Source organism: Mus caroli, unplaced genomic scaffold, assembly GCF_978045245.1.
Source record: "Mus caroli unplaced genomic scaffold, Mus_caroli_1 scaffold_17, whole genome shotgun sequence".
Classification (NCBI taxonomy): Eukaryota; Metazoa; Chordata; class Mammalia; order Rodentia; family Muridae; genus Mus; species Mus caroli.
In genome coordinates, this window is record NW_028227272.1 from 39,105,245 (window position 1) to 39,125,547 (window position 20,303).

Sequence of the window (20,303 nt, forward strand, 5' to 3'; positions counted from 1 at the left end):
CTGCATAATGCCAAGATGACAAGGCTACTGCTGGGTGTCTTCAAAAGGAATAAAGTTTATTTTTCATATTCAAATTATATTGGTAGGTTGCTAACATTGAATTACTAAGACTGTCTTTTTTTTTTTTTTAAACTGTCTTAACTAGATTTTCCTTGTAGAACTTCACGGAGAATTCAAATATTCTGCCAAAGTTACATTGTTCATTCTCTGAAATCAAACCAGCAGAGATATAATTACTGCCCCTAGTTTGGTTTAATTTGTAATTCCTGTTTATTGGACAACGTCTCGTCTTGGAGCTCTCCGAGGAAACATATTTACAGTGTATGAAATAAGTCTGAACATACAATGAGCCCCTGCTGTGTGCCAAGAACTGTGCCAGATTCTTTAGACATAGTAATTTATTTAAAGCCTTCAGCAAACAAAGCTATAAGCTCTACTCTACAGAGGAATAAATGAAAGCTTTGATGGTTGAAGGTACACGCTCCTGGATATACAGATAGTAGAAATAAGAAACTGGATTCCAAAGCTCGTGTTCTGTCTGCCCTTCTCTGCTGCTCTCCCTCTGGATTGGAGCTGGGAATTACCTGCTCTTTGAAGTCTAGTCTAGGAGGCTAGGTGTTGCAATAACATGATAACAACTAATAATAAGAGTGCCCTCATAGCAATGCCTGACACTCAAGCAACATCTGCTTCATTTAAGTCATTTGCTCTCCAGAGTTCTATCGTTTTCCTCGAGACTCATATGCAAAAACAATAAAATAAAACTGAAGGGAAATCAAGTGTAATCTCAAACCAGGCTTAATAAATGCTGTTTCTGTATCGATGAAATGGTGTTAATAAAAGGAGCTCACTTGGTTACCTCTGCTTTCCCAAAGACACTGTGACACATGTTACAGGTGGCAGAGCTCCACCACAGAATGCGTTTCTGGCCTAATGTTGAAGGAGAGGACCACAGTGGGAAATTCCCCAGGCAAGTGACCTCATCTCTTCTTTCTTGTTTCTGACATTGGCAGAAGCCAGTAGTCTGGATGGGAGCTCTAATTGCTTTCCATAAGGTTCCAGCACCTGTTTCCAAGGTCCATTGGTCAGATGAACAGACTGAATGCCCAGAGTCGTGTTTGCTATTTGTAGCTCTGCCCTAGCTTCATGACCTTGCCATTGTGGTACCAACTGCCCTCACCCTGCCCATCTCCCCATCCCACTGCAAAAACAAGAATACATTAGTAATTTCTCACCACCAAAAAGTGTCCAGCTCGTGTGTCCCTTACGTTCTGGAGTAAGAGATGCCCCTGATGATCAGCCTGGAAGGAGATGTCCTCTTTTATGAATCTGCAGATGTTGATGGAGGTGAAGAAGATAAACATACTGCTATCTCCTGCCAGGATTACATACTGGATCTCCCTTGCATTGTAAATAAATGACTTTTCCAATTCAAGTCTGTGTTTCCTACAGTATATGTCCCCAATTATGTCCTGTTCACCTAAGCAGCCTGTGACTTTAATAAAAGCCTTTTCATGGTTTTATGTTACTGACTCAATAGCAAAAGGATCAATTTATATTAAAGCCCACATATTAAAAATTCTAGGGAAGACTCTGGGGTATCCATTGGAATTTAATTGAAATCAGTGTTATGTTGTTCACCAATAGAAAAGCGAACAGGTATATTTGGGGGGGGGGTTCATAATGGCAGGACTGTGTTGTGAAATGAAACTCAGCAGGGATGGAGGGAAAACACTGATTTATTTTCTGGATGCTGTGACTGTGTGTGTGCACTCAACGAACACTTCCAGTATCATTGACACTTCATATTAGCTCAGCTGTGAGCTCCTGTCTTTCGAAGTACCAGGGTGGGAACATGGTCCTTTTATTGTCTACAATATGGGAAATATGTGAGAAACTTTCTGTAATTAATAAAGACAGAACCAAATCTGGAAATAGTTTGTGTTCCTTGAGTGTAATTTTGACAATTTTATAGAGCCTAGGAATTGCTACTTTCTTACAGAGAAATGGTTCTAGTTGATAATGAGCTTATCAGTTAAGTGACAGAAGAGGTATTTTGTCTTCGGCATGCCTTGAAGTAGAGTATGACAGGCATGTACTCAGAAATAGGGGTGGCAGGGAGCTTCAGAGCCACAGAGAGATTCCCTAAGGAGTTTGTATTACCATAAGAAAGACAAATAACTGTAATAATCAAAATCTGGTGATGTTCAGTATGTACTATGAAGGTGTTAGGCAGAAGTTTTTTTTTTTTTAAATTAGGTATTTTCCTCATTTACATTTCCAATGCTATCCCAAAAGTCCCCCATACCCTCCCCCCCCCACTCCCCTACCCACCCACTCCCACTAAGAATCTAAAGGAAAAAAAATCTAACTGAATCCAGTTTGGAAAAGCAAGATGGAGAAATGGTAGAACATGCCAGCAGTTCTAGTCAAAGGTGAGGAGTGAAGAATGATGATATTGTAGGGATGGGGACAAGATGAGATGGGTGAACAGCAAGTTAAGTGCTGGTGATTTTACAGGGGGTGAAGAAGGCTTTTTAGAATGAACATAAAGGACCAACACAAATAGATTTGCCTGTCAGGATAAGCACAGTGAAGCTAAGTGGGAGACCAGCAAAGAGGTGAGAGAGACACAGGTAAAAGTTAGGTAAAAAACATTTGACAAAGTTATTTCTAGTTTGCAAATACAAATATTAATAATAATAATTCCTAAGATACTCATAATGGTATCTCACCTTTATAGTTGGAGTAGTGTCTGCTGTCCTTTTTCTGTCTTTATCCCTATTATTCCTTCTCTCTTTTCCATTTCCTGTGGACTCACTCCTTCTAAAAGATAATATTTTACCTTTCCAATGAATAGACTCTTGATTGTATTGTTTTCCCATTGCTTCCCATTGTTCCCCCTTCTTCCCATAATTGAGTTCTTGCTCTTTTGTTGTTATTATTGTTCTTTCTTCTTCTTCTTCCTCTTCCCTTCCCTTTCTTCCCTTTCCCCTTTCCCGTCTCCCCCCTTTCCCTCCTCCTCCTCCTCCTCCTCCTCCTCCTCCTCCTCCTCCTCTTCCTTATACATTTATTTAGTGTGTGTATGTGTGGAGACATCTGTGGGCCACCACACACACACACGAAGATTACAACTTGACTTGTGAGAGTAAGTTGTCTCCTTACACTTTGTGGGTTCCAGAAATCGAACCCAGGACATCAGACTTGCCACCGAGTACCACTATCCACTGAGGCATCATGTAGACCCACAGCTCTGTTTTCATTTCTGTTTTCCTCCTATCTATAGTGTTGGTGGAGAAAAATATCATACTTTATACTTTTTACAAGTTGTTCTGTTTTATAACATCTAAAAACACTTGCCGAACTCAGCTTTCATATTTATTTAATCATAAAATTATTTTATGATACAGCTTTCCCACTAAGAATTATTTTAATGGGAACTCCTGGTGGTTTATAGATTTTTTTAAATTATTGCTCATTGTTATTTTATTTCTTTCTGTTCGGTGTTTACAGTTTCTAAATGGACAGGAATTTTTTTCCTAGTTAAATTTTGTTACTGTTTTGTAATTTAATTGTATTTGGCCAGAGACTGTAGTGTGTAGGTACCGATCTTGTTGAAATTGTTTTTCTTATCCTTAAATATAGTCAATTTGTAATTCTCAAGAAAAGATAATTTTTATTCTCCATTTTTAAAACATGATTATTTTATAGAGTTTCATTAATTAAATTTCATCTCATCTAAAATAAAACATTTAAATAAAGCTAGTATCATGGTAAAAGTAGAAGGAAGACTAAGCAGAGTGAATATATATTATCTATTATTTATTATATGTTATGTATCATGTATCATTCATGTATATATATGTATACACACACACACACACACACACACACACACATGTATATATATATATATATATATATATATATATATATATATATATGGAGAGAGAGAGAGTTTGGTCATTAATTAGAACTATTATGACAATTAAAAATTTAGGGCCAGCAAGGAAATACACCCAATCCTAAAGAGGCTGAGAAAGAATTGTAAATTCAGGGTCAGCCTGTGCTACATAGTTAGTCCCCCACCTCAGAAAACCAAAAAGCTTGAAAAAGCAAAATGGATAGATTTAAAGACATTGCCATTTAGTGTACTGTTTGAACTTAAGCCTACAGCTTAAGGCAGGAAGTTCAGGGAATAATCCAGTGAGAGGGCAAAGTTTGGATTTAAAGTGTTGCTTTTCAAATGTTGGTATGGGTAGCTTGGTGAAGACCTATCTTGAAGCATCGCTTGGGAGGCTTCCACAAGCAGGGAGTTATAACCGCCTAAGTTATGGCGATAGAATTAGAGGAGAAGCAGCCAAGGGCACTCTTTGAAACCTACAGGGGTATGTTATTATATATGTGGCTTCCTTATATGATTTCCCATTAAATACATTGCTTCTAAATTGTCAAAAGGTGGTAATTATGCAAGTTGGCCTTGGGTTTAGTTACTGACAGGGAAAACCCAAACTCCCCGACCCACAGTGTTGCTGTTGGTAGAACAGCTTAGACAGAATGTGCCTATAAGCCAATGTCTCTGCTTTATCTTCTTTTCTTGACGGAGGAGACTGCTAGACTTCCACTACACACAACTCAAGTAGAGTGAATAGAGAAATGCAGGGGGGAATAGGTTTGGGGGCTGGGGGAAAGAAGGTTATTTATATTTGTCCTATCAAATTTAAGAGAAGAAGGCAAAACATTTGAGCAAAGAGTACTTCCCAAAACAAGGACAAAATGGATGTGGCTCCAGACATTTTTAGATGTACAGTCTAAGCCATATACACAAACCCTCTGTATTCATCTGGAGGCAGGATGCTGAGGCTATAACCCACACGAGCACTGGAAAGAAAGTAACTTTTTTCTCCAATTCACCCCCATTCATTTGCTTTTTGCTTCCCCTCTGATACTGAAGAAAAGAGTCAAGCAAGTGAGGCAATCATCCTCTCCTCTTGTTTGTATCCCTTCTCACTTACCCTCCCATCCTACCTTAGAGCTAGCTGATGGCAATTATAGATGAGCCTCAGCTTCCTACTCTTTCCAGCTTTGGGGTTAGAATCTATCGGGAAACCCAGCTGTGGAGGGAGAGAACTGTAAGAGCTTGGGACTGTTCTGCTTGCCCTTCCTCAATAGTTCTTCCCTTAGACCCCCAACGACTTGAAAGTAGCATCATTAAGGTTTCAAACCATGCCAAAATGCCACCATATTGAGTTGAGCAAGAAAGTAAGAACCAAGCATCCTAGGGTTAAATGCTAATTATAATTCCACAAACACACTATTTCTCATGCTTGAAGCACTGCTGTAAGGATGTAAAGGTTTATAATCCACAGAGGCTAAATCCCGACCCTCTGTGTCATGTCTTAAGAAAGCAGGCCATTCCTAATGACCACTGGGAACATCGTATTTCTATCTGGAAACTGGGCCTGTCGCTCTGAAATAAATTGGAAGTGAGTAAATATAGACTCCGATGCCATTTTTAGAGGTCTATTGTCAACAGTAAGCATAATTTAAGCTTGAGCCAGATGCCACATCCCCTTCTGATATTTAGGAATCTAGATTGTTGCTGACTGTGCAAAGCTAATGTTTGGACTATATATAGAGATGGATATGAAGACATTGTAATCACCTGACTGAACAACGGATAGCACATTGGACTTCTAAAACATTCTAATTGACAACATAAAACAGCACCCCATTTAGATTTCCTAGTAAGTTGATGGTTAAGACCTAGTGGCTTCACAGGGTTGAGTGATGAGCACAGTAGAAGACATCTTTTACTGAATTCACATTGTCTTTGCAAGGACATGGCATAAAAATAGACACTAGGAAGTTATATACAAAGGAACTCACAACACTCGTAATAATATCTTTCAAAGTACCTTTCGCTTACTCGCCATGGAAAGCAGGGTAGGTGATTTACAGGGGTTGTGAATACTCTGCTCTGCCTCCTCTTAGCAAAGTATGGCATCCGTTCTTTATGCAATTCCTCTTCTAGAGAGCTTCCTAGTAAGGCAGTGCTCTCTGAAACAAACAGGTGTTAAAGAAAATCTGATGCAAATAAGGACTCAGGCTGCCACAGAGATGCATGCTTTGTACCTATATAAATGCACTTCTCAGAAAGCTCTCACTGTTGAGAGGGGAAAAAAAACTGAAAGGAGCCCAAGTCAGCTAAAAATTTATCCTTTACACCACGAATGCATCTGCTTCTATTTCAGATTGGCTGCTTTAGATGTGTGGATGTGTTTAACATATTAAAATGAGGCTCCTCTATTCTTTTCCATGATTTCAGTTCAGTTCTGTCTTTAGGGTTCTTGATACTGAGCGAAAGTGCTTTCCCTCCTCCATTTTATGCTGTGGTGTCATCAGGAGCACCCCAGGGCTCACTCCTGGAATAGGTTGAGGTGGCCATTGCCTGGCAACCCTTCGACTGTTACAGATCATTGGTTCAGAGTAGCTAAAAGATTTTCGCATTCATCAGTTTCTCCTTGTCTTCTTTGCCATCGCATACAGTGGTTGCTCAGCAGTACAGAGTCACCTGAATCATCAAACATGTGTTTCCCTACCCTTGTATCTTCCTGTTTTCTAGTGAAGTCTGCCTGATTTGGGAAAACAGGGTGACCCATTAGTGTCTAGTTTGCATCTTTCTTGCTATGATAAGCTCCAAGAGCTTTTGCAATCTGGGACAAAAGAAGTGCATTTGTATTACATCGCCCAGTTAGAATCCATCATTAATTTTTTTGTTTGTTTGTTTGTTTGTTTTTTCGAGACAGGGTTTCTCTGTATAGCCCTGGCTGTCCTGGAACTCACTTTGTAGACCAGACTGGCCTCGAACTTACAAATCCGCCTGCCTCTACCTCCCAAGTGCTGGGATTAAAGACGTGCACCACCACCACCCGGCCTTAAGGGAAGTGAGGGTAGGAACTTAAACAAGAAGAAAGTCCAGAAGTGTCAAAGACCACTGCATACTGGCTTACTCTCCATGGCTTGCCCAGTTTGTTTAATTACATAACCCAGGACCACCTATCCAGGGGTGGTGCCACCCAGAGTGGGCTCAGCCCTCCCACATTAATCAATGATCAAGAAAATGCCTACGTACAGACATACAGATCAATCAAATAAGGGCAGTTCTTCCATTGAGGGTCACTCTTTTCAGAAGACTCTAGTTTATGTCAAGATAACAAAAAAGGTTTTATCAGTGAATCAATTATGTTCTATTGAGCTCAACAACATCCCCTCTGAGTGTTTGTATGTGGGACAAAGTAAGAGACTCAGATTTTGCTACTAAAATAAACAGGGTATAGTAACCTTAATTGAAGCTTAAAATCTTCTCTGTCTGTCTGTCTGTCTCTGTCTGTCTGTCTCTGTCTCTGTCTCTCTCTTTCTCTCTCTCTCCTGGAGATTCACTTCTAACCAGAAAATCCTAAGAAGTCCAAATTAAAACAAGCAAACAAACAAATGTTTCTAGAGCAGCATTTCCCAAAGCATGGCCGTGTCCTGTGTAAAACAGTAAACTGCCAATTGAATTGGGAGATAACAATGCTTGATCCTCTGGAAATTCACATTACAGATTGAGATTTTGGAGTTTAGAAACTCTTTATATATGATATATATTATATACATGTCTATAAATATACAAGTTATATATGTACATATTTCTATATATATTTTGTATATATATGTATATATATATATAATAAAGATATTATTGAAAAATAGTCTACTAAGCTGTTGCAGTCAAGTATTTACACAGGTTATTTTTCACATAGGGATCATTTCCTGCATAGGATTATCGTTATCCAAAATGTATGAAAACACTAAAACCTATATTCTCCAAAAAAATATAAGCCAAGAGATTTTCCTTCCCCTGAGTGTAAGCACTTCAGCTGGTAGCTCTCCTTTTCCTGGAGTTTATTAAACACACAGGACTTCCTCAGGAGGATTATTCAGGAGGTATAGAGTTGGATTTGAATTCAGAATGGAAGGCCAACCTGGCTGGGGCTCACAAGCTCTCCTACAGGAAGTGGCACTTTGCCTGTCACCGTGGCTTCCTGACATCATTCCCCTCAGACATCAAATTTGCCCTCCCAATTTAATTAACAGGAGAGACTGGAGGTGGGAAAGGCAGTGATTCTTGCCAGAGGCATTTCTGAATCTATTCTAGCAGGCCGTGCTCATCTTTGCCTTTCAAAGAAAGTCCAGACATTCTTAAAACATGTTCTATTTTTAACAAAACACTATTAAACTGTCATATACCCTTCTTTCTGTTTTCTTCTCTACTGCTGCTGATGGTGACCAAGATATTTGTGTGGGAATAAAAGCTGTCTTCTTTATATTCAACCTATGTCACTGCTTCACTGATATTATTATTTTGCATTTCTATAGACTTTATCTTTTCAAGTCCTTGCAATCATTTGTTAGTTATTCGTCCCAGGCTTCTTATTAGGTGGAAAAGTGTGATTGCCCACTTCTATCCTTTCCTCCCCTCCCAATTTCTTTTCCCTGTTAGCAAGAAGAAGTAAATAAATGAGGGCCTACTGTGTGCCAAGCTTTTTTTTTTTTTTAACATCATCTCATTACCATAGTACTCTAAGAGTAAGAAGATTTCTAGATGAGATTTAATGAGACACATGTCATTCTGCCTTCTTTCTTCCAAGTTCTCTATAGAGAAAACAATAGACAACCTCGAAAATAATCAAATGAAGAGACTAATAATCAGCTTTAATAAAAGCCAACAAACTGAAATATCCTCAGTCATTTTATGACATTCATCTACATACTAAAATCCAAACCTTCCTGATTTAGAGTCTTCAGTAAGAAACCCCAGTGGAAACTTGGACTCATACGAAGTTTTTAATCCCATCCTTATCCTACACTGGGCATCTAAATCCCTAGGTCTGTATTTACTCACTCACACTGGCAGAAGCAGGAAGTGGCCATAAAAACATTTATAATGGTGCATGCCCCACCACTTAGAAGCCTGAAGTAGGTGATTATCAAGTCTTCCAGGCCAACATGGGCTACAGAGTGAAAAAATGTTTCCAACAAACAAAAACAAAAACAGACATGAAAGTCTAATCCCAAAGGCAGACCTTTTTGTGGGGAATTTTCAGAGCACAAAGATCCTCCTATTCATAAGCAAGAAATACCAGAGATACAGCACAGTTTAGAAAACCATGTTTAAGGCACATACAACCTACATGTGAATATGCACAGAGAACCAAGATTATGTTCCACAAAGTGGAGTGTTTCTATTTAAGATAATGACCTATGAACTCTATGGAACAATAATGGCAACCATCTTCAGCTTAGTAAAATGAGGTAGGCTGCAGGCATATCTTTCCCTTCTTGCTGATGGTATAGATCATCAACACCATTTGCAAATGAGACAAACAAGGCTCAGGTAATTGGATGGTGCTGGTTACAGAAACCAATGAAAGGTAGAACAGATGATCTCTTTGTGTGCTGCTTCTGACAGTCCAAGTAGACTATCTAGTCTGCCCAAACACACTTCCCTTTCAGTAGCTACAAATCCTACCTTTCTATAACCTAGTAATAGTTGTTCTCAGGGAGCAGTGCATATTTTTATCCACCTACCTGGGTATCAAACACATTATAACAGCTCCTTCATGCAACTAGGTAGCAGTAAATTTCAGTGGACTCCTCAGTAACACATATTTTGACAGTTTAAGACTACTGATTTTACCCTGGAGAATTTTTTTTTGAGACAGGGTTTCTCCGTGTAGCCCTGGCTGTCCTGGAACTCACTCTGTAGACCAGGCTGGCCTCAAACTCAGAGATCTGCCTGCCTCTTACCCTGGAGAATCTTAACATGAGTCTTTTTATGTTAAATTTGTAGAATACTAAATATTGGATCTAATGATTTGGGGGTGGGGACGGATAAATATTGGCAGAAAAGGAGAAGCAAATACAAAGTGAAAAGAATATCCGAAACTTTAGGAGAGAGTAAGGACTAAGAAGAAGATAGTATTACAAGAAAAAAAAGTAAATATTCTCTTTATTGTATAGAGACATGGAACAAAAAGACAAATAGTCCAAAAGATTCTTTAATTTTAAATAAGCTGGTGTATCACAATAGCAAATATTCATGATAATGTCATGCATGCCTTTCCATGGAAAGAAGTAGAATCAATAGAAGTTTGGTTTTTTTAAGTAAGAAATATATGTATAATATGTCACACACACACACACACGAATGACATATCTATAAGAAAGTTCAAGTTCTGTCCAGTTACCATGTTAAATATCTTACTACCTAGAGGAAACCATTTAGTTACTAAAACCCAAACAAAAACTGACTCGCCAGAACAAATAATTGGTAGACTTCTGGATGTGTATATAGTGTTACAGACATATTTTGCATTCTGCCAAGAGCAAGTACCCTGAGAAAATGCACAAATCTGTCTCATGCTCTTATGTTTTAAACATACGTACACATACTCATGCTACACGCACTGATACTCACTCCATATTCCATGTATCTATCAAGAGGAATTTTACCCCTTTGGATTCACATCACAGAAAGAACTCATAACCTAGAAATCTGTGTTGTTTGTCTGAGCTTCAAACTTATCTTACCATTCTACCTTTTCATTTACTACGTCTAGAAACTAGATTCAGAAAGATCTAATGATCAGCCAGTTTGTGTAGCCAATGAAATTGGGTTATTTCAAACAGTTCCTGTTTTGAGGAACAATTACCCAATTCCTGAAACTTAATAGCCTTATCTTTCTGGTCAGATGGTATGGAGTTTGTCTCTTTGACTGTCAGTAGAAAAGCACTGACTAACAATATCAAAGTGAAACATCCCCGAAGTCCTTAGAGATACATCTGCCAGGCATCAGAGACTTCATAATTCACATATGAAGATTAGAGTGCTCTGATGACAGGAGCCATAGCTAGTGAAACCGAACAAAGACTCAAAGGAAAATCGGATAAAGGATAAAAGCCTGCATTTACACCTGATGATTCCAGTAATTGTCAATGGGAAGAAAGCATAGCACAAATTACTTGATAGGCCATGAATAAATGTCACCCTACTTTTAAAAATATACTTCTCTGAATTTACGTAGGTTTATTAACCCTTAATTTGTCCCCTTCTCCTCTCTTTCTCTTCTTTACATCTGCATTGGGTTCTCTTAAAAATAATGAAAGGAAATCAAAGTGCCTTTGTAAATTTTGACAGCTAAGTTGCAAATAAATTGATTAGAAACCCAATGTTTCTTTTCTAATTTAAATAGAGGAGAGATTTGTGGGTAATATGCATAAGATGTGCTCACTGGCAACAAGCTAGCAGTAGGAAAGAGTGAGAAAATATGGGGGCACCAGCATCCTTGTTCTGCTTTTAAGCATGAGATTGATTTTAAATTTTTCTTGTGTGTCAGTTTCATTACAGGCAAATTAATCCTTCTTTCTATGGCTTGAAGTTTTTTTTTCCCCCTGAACACTAATAGGAAAAAATGTCTTGATGTTTTTTGTTTTTCATAAGTAGTGAATTGAGTCTGAATGTTGGGTTAGGGGTCTTCACACAGAAGACAGTGGTCTTAAATAGGATATTTTTTGTTTTTTTTTTTTAATCCCTTCCTTTTTCATTTAATTGTATTTTCTCATTTTCCCAAATTTTAACACGAAAGCAGAAACAGCAGACCGCACTTATTTTTCTTTCTTTATATACAGAATTTCAATCTGTGGGTTCTCCCTTATTCAAAATGTACTGAGAACCTCAGACAAACTCGTGTGTGCTGAGCACATACTTCATTGGGCAGCATCTCACTGTTGCCCTTGGCTACTGAATATAAATACAGGCAAAAATGGGAGCAGAAGGGAGCATTCATCAGGGAGCTGTAGTTTGTGGGAAGTATTAAAGCTCTACTGGACATGCCAGAGATATGGGCAATCTTGCGGTGAGTCATTTTCCATTTGACTAGGAGAGAAATAATCTAAAAACCTGGGCAGAGATCCTACAATAAAGACGTATCTGTGCCAATTTCATTAATTATATTATGTTGCAGAATGGGACTTTGTAAATAAGAAGTAAGCAAAAGGAAGATTGATAATGGAGGTATAAAAGAAGGGATGGATGCCTGGCTCATTGCATGGGTCAGAGACAACCAGAATGTTGGTGGTAATTTGCAGTGATGGGACTACCTTACCTACTAACCATTGTGGAACACAAAGGCATCATTCACACGATTGATGCTGGCATGAATGTGCATGTTCCATGCACCCTGAAACTTCCTTCGTTTGGGAATTCTCCAGAAAATGAGGGAAAGAAGCACACAAATTGATTGTGAATGTCAATTTCCAGCTAGAGTAAATAATAGAAATTGGAAAGGTAGGGGTATAGCTTACTGGCAGAATGCTTACACAGCATCTGCAGCAGAAGGCCATGGGTTCTATCTCCCAAAAGGAAAGAGGGTAAGAAGATAAAGAAGAAAAGTAGAAAGGAGAGGGAGAGAACCATAAATATTAAAAGAGGTCCATGCTGACAAATAAACACATGATCACAGGAATGTCATGGTCATTGTGTGAAGTAACTTCCTGGGAGAGAGAGAGAGAGAGAGAGAGAGAGAGAGAGAGAGAGAGAGAGAGAGAGAGAGAGAGAGAGAGAGAGAGAGAGAGAGAGAGAGAGAACACATAGCTGAGCCAAAAGTCAAAAGTTAGATGTACCTACAAAGTTATGTAACAATGACTCCAGAGAAAGACCAGGAGGAATACTAACACCTCTCCTGCCACCATGTCCTTGCAATTGGAGACCTGCCTCTAGTTGCCAGTCTGCACTGCACACATTACATGCAAGTATCATTAAGACTAAACTATTGTGATAGAAATATATACAGACATTCTAGGTGTTGAATAATTTTTTTTCATACTGAGCATATCCCTTCTGTCCTCAAAATGCCCACTTCATATATAACTGTGATCTCATAAGCTCTTTCATTTCAAGGCACACACTTTTTTTAAAATGTGTTTACAGAATATCAACTGGGCTACTTATGGTGGGGGTCTGGGAAGCTCAGTATTTCTGAAAACCTGGTACTCATTCCAGTCATTAAAAATAATTGAAAGGCTGAGACTACTTGACCTTTTGTCAGTCCAATGCTACACACAGGGTGTGCAGAATGCCTTTCAGTAGATGCACTTGTGGAATGATGTAATTAAAACATTAACTATTACTAACCTGTGAGCATGTGAAGAATGGGTGATAGCCAGAACTTTTCTTGAGGTTTCATTTTTCATTGTTTTTCTATTTTATTTTCTGGAAATGAAAAGCCAGAGACATATAAAACTTTAAACAGAAAGGAGGTAGAAGAAGATATGCTTAGGGAAATCAGAGAAGAGATAAAAGACAGAAAGTGAAAGACTTTCATGCAAAGTTCTCTCCTATTGTGAGTTCACACCCCCTTGAGTGTGAGGCAATTTTACCCTAAACTTGTAAAGTGAAAGGATGAGTTTCTTTATTCCAAACTCCTGGCATTTGAGAGAGATACTTAACCTGAACTCCTAATGCCATCATTGCTTTGTAGACAGTTTTGAAAGAATCTCTCTTGCCAAATTGCTACCTAGCTATCTAAGTACTATCTGTTTGGATGCTTCTGATTTTAGCTGGTTAATTAATGTTCCAACACCTTATGCACAAGCTGAAGAACTAGTTTGGAAACTATCCTAGAGATATCCTTAACATTTCCTGCATTGAGCCCAGATTTAGAGTTATGGATGTTTTGTGAGATTTAGGGATGCAGGTAGAATCTTATTTTAAACAACATGAGGAGATATCAAAATTGCCGCACTGAATCTAAATCTCATTAAAATGGAAGTTTACTGCTGTAGAGTATGAAGGGATATATTGTTTATTGAGCTTTTTATTTGCTTACATAAACAAGTGCTAGGTGAGCACTGAGCCTGCAAACAATAACAAATGTGAGAGATGCAAAGGAAAAATGTGCCTGCCAGCTCTGAGGGAGTGCTTAAAATCATCCCTTCCACTGCTCCTATGATTTGTATGTTTTCAACATTGCGTTAGTAGTAATGGCAGCTTATGCGATGGTTTTCCTTCATAAGGCTTCATTTTTTAGGAGCGTGTCTTAGGCAGTAATCTGGTACACATGCCAAAACAGAATTACCATGGCCATATTGCTTATGGTGCTCCAGTATTGTAAGGAAGTAAATTATCCTTACAAGATCATCATGGAGTTAGAGAATATTAATCTCTAAGGCCATTGCCCTTTTTTTTTTGTTCTGTAAGTTTTACTAAAGCCATTCCATTGATAGGGCAATGCCCCCTTTTCCATTTATAGGTTAAATCTAAGTAGGAGCTAAAGCAGCATGCTGAAAACCAGGTCCTCTGAGATTTAATACAGTGACCTATTCATTTAGAATACCAAGTTTGCCTGCATTCAAGCTACCAATAGACTTTATAATTTGATTTCATCTTAAATCCTGAAGCCTTTACTTAAACTAGAGCTCAATTTCAAACTCCAGAATCAAAGTTTCATTGTGCAGTAAGCACATTCATGCCTACAAGCATATAGAAGTATGCAAATTCACCAATTGCAACACCCCGATTAGGTGTATTTATATTATGTAGATCTTTCACTTCTAATTTTCACATCTAATTCTAAAAATAGTGCTGTTGATGGCTAATTGCATTTCAGTATTTTGACATACATACAACCCTTGCCTATTCTCAGACTTGTCCTTTCAATTTCAACCTGCTTTGTCTAGAGTAGGTATGAAAGAGCCTACGTTCCCACTTTCCTGCAACAGGCATGGTGTGAGAATATTTAAGGCAGTAAGTAGTATCAAGACCCTTTTGGCTTAACGGACCTTTTCACAGGGGTCACATATCAGATATCCTGCCTATAAGATACTTACAGTAAAGTCATAATAGTAGCAACATTAGAGTTATGAAATAGCCATGAAAATATTATGTGGTTGGGAGCCCGCCACATGAGGAAGTGCATTAGAGGGTCATAGGACTAAGAAGCTTGAGAGCCACTGATTTAAGGGCTAGGAGAACTCTCATGGGAGTCAGCATGTCTAGGGTGCAAAAGCCATGGTGCAGCGTTGGAGCCCTTCTTCATTCCTCATCTTTTCCCTATGGTCAGTTTTCTTTAGCTAGCCTTGTGTGGAGCTAAGTTTTTAGGGATCTAGAAGGCTGGTGGTAGAAGGCATAGGTTTCTTATCCATCATAGTCTAAGATTATGGCCACGGATTTAGAATAGACAAACCCCCATCTTATGTCATCCATCTCAACCACCTGACTTTGACATTCTACACTTACCCCATGTCCACACGTGTGATATCGGGATGCTAGAGGAGGAAGGAACGATGGAGAAATTGAAATAGGCTGGGATCTGTCCAACCTATACATTTTTATGTGGAGGTTTTTTTTAAGACACCAATAAGAAAGGCTTTGAACTTCTGTACACCAGTTAGTGGTGAGGTCTGTTTATCAGAGACATCACAGCAAGTACTCTAGAGTAGACTAAAGTCAGTTTGAGTACATTCCCCATCTGTCTTTTCAAATATGCTTCGAAGATGTTGAGTTGAGAGGGAAAAAAATCAGGAAACTTCTAATTCTAAGCAACAGGACAGAAGATTTATATCAGAGGACAAAGGATGTTACCAGGTCAGATGTGTTACAGAGAAGCAAAGAAACATTCTAGAGGTAATTGACTATATTCTAAACAAAAGCTAGGCTTTAAAATAGATGGAAATAGAAATAGCCCTAAGGGCCAGAGAAGGAGATAAATAAACAATAATGTATGAAGAGAAAGGGCTCTTACTACTGTTATGTCGATGGTAAGATAATTAATTGCACTTAAGAGCTTTTACTTTTTTATATCTTGCTGTGGTATTGCAGGACTTATGAGAAGATAATAGAATAATGATTTTTGTGCTACTTTCTCAATCAATACAATTGTGTTTTTAAGTAACTACATAGGCACTCTCACACATATGTATGTTTCCTTGGCGAGCATGTGGAACTGCAATCCTTTGCCTGCTTGTCTATTAGTTTTTACCCTAAGTTCAATCAAATGATCTGACTTTTTCTTTTGAAGGACTTTGGAGAATGCATCCTTCTCTGAGGAGGCATCTGTAGTAAATGGCTATGGGCAGGGGAGGGGTCACTTCCTTTTCCTTTTTCTTTTTTTCATTAATTTATTTATTCACTTTACATTCCAATTGCAGTATCCCCCTCTCTTCCCAGTTACCCTGCACATTCCCACATACCCTTACCCCCTTCTTCTCTAAGAAGGGGCATCCACCCCTGTACACATCAAGTACATGAGTACCTACCCACCCTGAAACATCAAGTCACTGCAAGACTGGGCACATTCTCTCCCACTGAGGGGGGACAAGGCAAGGCCCTTAGGAGAACAGGATCCACAGGCAGACAACAGAATCAGGGACAAACTGCTCCAGTTGTTGCGGGATCCATACGAAGACCAAGCTGCATTTCTGCCATATATGTGTAGGGGAGCCTAGGTCCAACCTGTGTATGTTCTTTGGTCGGCGGTTCAGACTCTGGGAGCCTGGAAGCCTTCAGGTCAGTTGGGAGTTATTTTCATTAGTAATGTAGTCACAGTTCAGTAGGCCAAACTCCAGCAAATGTCACCCCTCACCCATCTCATACTCAAGTAAAGAATCCTAATTGAACTCAAGGGGACACACACACACACACACACACACACAGGCCTAGAATGTAGGAAGAGAAATTGTTGGAAAGAGTCCAGAGCTGTGAGAGGGAAATAAAAGAGGGTATATGAGCAAATAACTGTATGGAGCAAATGTATTATGAATCCGCATACATCTGTCAAAGAATACATTTTTAAAAGGAAAAAAAATGTGATGGCACCTTAGTCACTGATTGCTACTGATAACTCAGGTGTCACATGTTTCTGTCATCCATTACCACATGGTATCTGTGTTCCCATAAACTGTGAGCTTTCCTCAACATGTCTTAACTCTCTTATTCACAGATTTTCAAGCTAGCTATGCCTTGACTTCTATAGACAAACCTTAGCTGCGTGCTTGTCATTGCACATCAGCTGAACATGGCTGTAGTCAGTTTCACATACATATAGACTGGAAGCTAGAATTCAGAAGCTGAAATGTCCTTCTTATGGCTAATGGGGGGAGAGTGGCCAGCTGAGCTGAAGTGCATTAGGGCTCCGCGAATAAAGTCACAGCATTGGAGGAAAAAGAGAAATGATGGAGTACTTATTAATTAAGAGCTCTGGTTATGTGTTTCATATTTATCCTTTCCAATCTCTGTAAGGATGTGTGGAAAGTCTTTAATAAAGCAAACTGCCTAATAGACACCACTCTAATTTCCAATCTGACATGATTTTCTCTTAGTTTCGTATAGTAAGCTTATAAACCACGAGTCTGAGTTGTCTTTTTCCTCTAAGATAAATTTTTCAGCAATAATGAAGAAAGCCATTCAGTCTGTTTTATCTCACTGCAACCCCTTTCTTTAGATGGTTACAGCTGTACAGAAAAATAACACTAGAAAATCCTGATACACAGGCTTAGATGCCACAGTTTTTTCCCCCATAAGATGTGAAAAGCCTGGAGATACAGAAAGTTCTGCCTGCCATTACTATTTATTAAGTAGGCTAATATTTTAGATAAAAGAAAATGCTGCCATAGCGTTATGGCTATAAAAATAGCAATGACTTCTTTGCTCTGTGGTCTGCAAGCATAGTATCTTCACTGGTTCCAGGTAAAGTAATCTTGTGATTCACAAACAAGATTAGTGAACTCGCATGTCTCCCTTAAATGGCTTGTTTTGAAATCCTGACTGTTTTCTGCCCACACATCATCATTTCAAACATTAATGGTATGTCAATCTTAGTATATATATATATATATATATATATATGTATATATATATATATATATATATACCCATGCATACACATATACATCAGTACCATGTGCACTATATATGTAGAACCATCTATGTGTAGACAGATACAGACACATATAGTGTGTGTATGTATAGATACCAAATGGTGCTGAATTGTCAGTTCATTTAATAAGAGTAATGTCTGGCCTGCCTATCACTATAAATTAAAAAAAATAAACAGAAAGAACTTCAGAAAATACTTAAACCATTCATATTGCCAATATTAAAAATTATCCACAGACTGTGAGACTGGTCAAATATATGTAAATGAATTCATTTAATATGGTTGTTCTACTTAATGTGAAACTAAAAAAGCAACATCTGCATTAAATAAAATTGTGATCAGCAGACTGTTATGAGAGTTTTCTATTATTTTATCTAGCATGATGCAGTAAATTTAACATGGGCTGAACTTCATACTTTGCTATATATTAAGCTAAAGTCCATCTCTGTTCTTTTTATTCTGAGATAATCATCATAGGCTATTCTTATACTTTCAATGTTTGCATAAATATGAAACATAATAAAACTATACAACCAATATATTAATGGGAAACAGGGAAGTAAGTCCCATACCTCACCTACTTCAGTCATCAATCAGTCCCATTGCAATATATTTAATATTAGAAAGTATTAAGAGTGACTTAAAACCTAATTGAATTTGCTGTCAACTTGATAAAAAATTATTTGAGTTTTTATGAAGGTTATTCTCATTTCTGTAGACTATTCCTTTGTGCTGTGTTTTAAGGTCAAGGTGGTTCAAAAAACCCTGTTGTTCTAATATCAAGAACACATAAAATCCCTTATATGTTAATTTTTGCTGATGCTGGCATGACATTTTGTATTAGGCTTCTGTCACAGGAGAATGGATTTTTAAAAATAATTAAAGCAAAACATATTTATTCAAGGGGATATTATTGCTGAACTTTATTTACATAGACAGAGATGAAACACTCAACCATTTTAACAAGGACCTTTGACTTCTTATTTAAAAATGGCTTGTGATTTCCAAAATATGGGGGGAAAGTTAGAATATTATTAACCTTCAAATAATACCCATACTTGGAAAAATTGCTCCATCTCATTGTAAGCGCAAGGAAGTGAGCTTATGACCATGTAACTTTAATCTATGCAGCCAGCTCCATTATTCCGCTTGGTTTCTGACAGCCATTGTAGGAGAGATTAGGACTGTGTTAGCTGTGGACACTAAAGGTCACAATGAAACATATTTTGAGTGGTTTTGTTTCTGGAAAATCAAAGCATAAAAAAATGTTATCAGTATTGTAACCCAAAGGAGAAAAAGGAGGAATTTAGGGTTGAATTTCTGAACTGCTCTTCCTGACAAGTGGCATCTTCCTTCCTTCTGATGTCAAGTGGTATGTGTTGTCATTGAAATGACTGATGCTCATTCAACTTTGGGTCCCTAGTCCAGTGGTGGCTGTTAATTTGTGCACAATTAAGTACATGTAGAAACTGAGAAAAGATGTTCACATGGTTGTTGAAAATTTTTTTTATGTGTCTGTGCATCTCTTTCTGAAAAAGAAAGAAGTATTTGCCAAACACCTAAATAACTTTATGTTAAAACTCATATCAGGACAAGGCCCTGTTGACCTTGATGACCCAGAGTTTCCCTTTGTAGGATGCTTGGAGAACTCATATTTTGGATACCTAGCTGTTAAAATGTGAGGGCAGTGAGGTGTGCAGGACCTCCAGCATCACAGGGTATCTCAGTGCTCTCTGGAACCTGCGGGTTGAGAGATAATTAGTTCTAATGAAGGTCTTGCTTTTCTAAGTTGCTTCCAGTGATAATTTTGGTGTGTGTGTGTGTGTGTGTGTGTGTGTGTGTGTGTGTGTGTGTGTATGGTGTGTGTGGTGGTGGAAATATTTACTCAGATAAATAATGATGACAGATAGTTATACCCATCTGTTTATTCTCCCAAGTTATCACTTCTGATTGTATCATCATTACATTCTAGATCTTAACCAGATGCCCAAGCCTAGAGCTATTATTAAACCTATCATTTTTAATCTATCTCTTTTGGTAGTTTCACTAGTTAATATAACCTCTGGAAAATGTAGATTCCCATTCTAGCCTCCTAGTTTTTATGAAGCATTGAAAACTTATAAGAGTATTATAAAACATAAGAAAGGAATTGAGAAATGAAGAGAAGTCAGGGCAATAACTCAAGGAAGGAACCTGGGGGCAGGAAACGAAGCAGAGTGCATGAAGGAACGATGCTTACTGGCTGACTTCCTCTATCTTATTCAGGTTTCTTTTTTATACATCCTAAGACCACCTTCCCAGGGAATGGAACTGCCCACAGTAAGC

General features: G+C 38.2%; 1 protein-coding gene and 1 long non-coding RNA gene across 6 annotated transcripts in view; both read left to right on the forward strand.

Annotated features, from left to right (window-relative positions):
• The window catches only part of LOC147000643 (uncharacterized), a 61,273-nt gene extending 59,622 nt beyond the window's left edge, over window positions 1-1,651 (forward strand). Inside the window, exon 3 of the long non-coding RNA XR_015045784.1 lies at window positions 146-1,651. This is a non-coding gene — a long non-coding RNA (uncharacterized LOC147000643). The remainder of the gene's footprint in view (window positions 1-145) is intronic.
• The window catches only part of Lsamp (limbic system associated membrane protein), a 2,143,093-nt gene that overhangs the window by 2,041,860 nt on the left and 80,930 nt on the right, over window positions 1-20,303 (forward strand). The window lies entirely within an intron of this gene.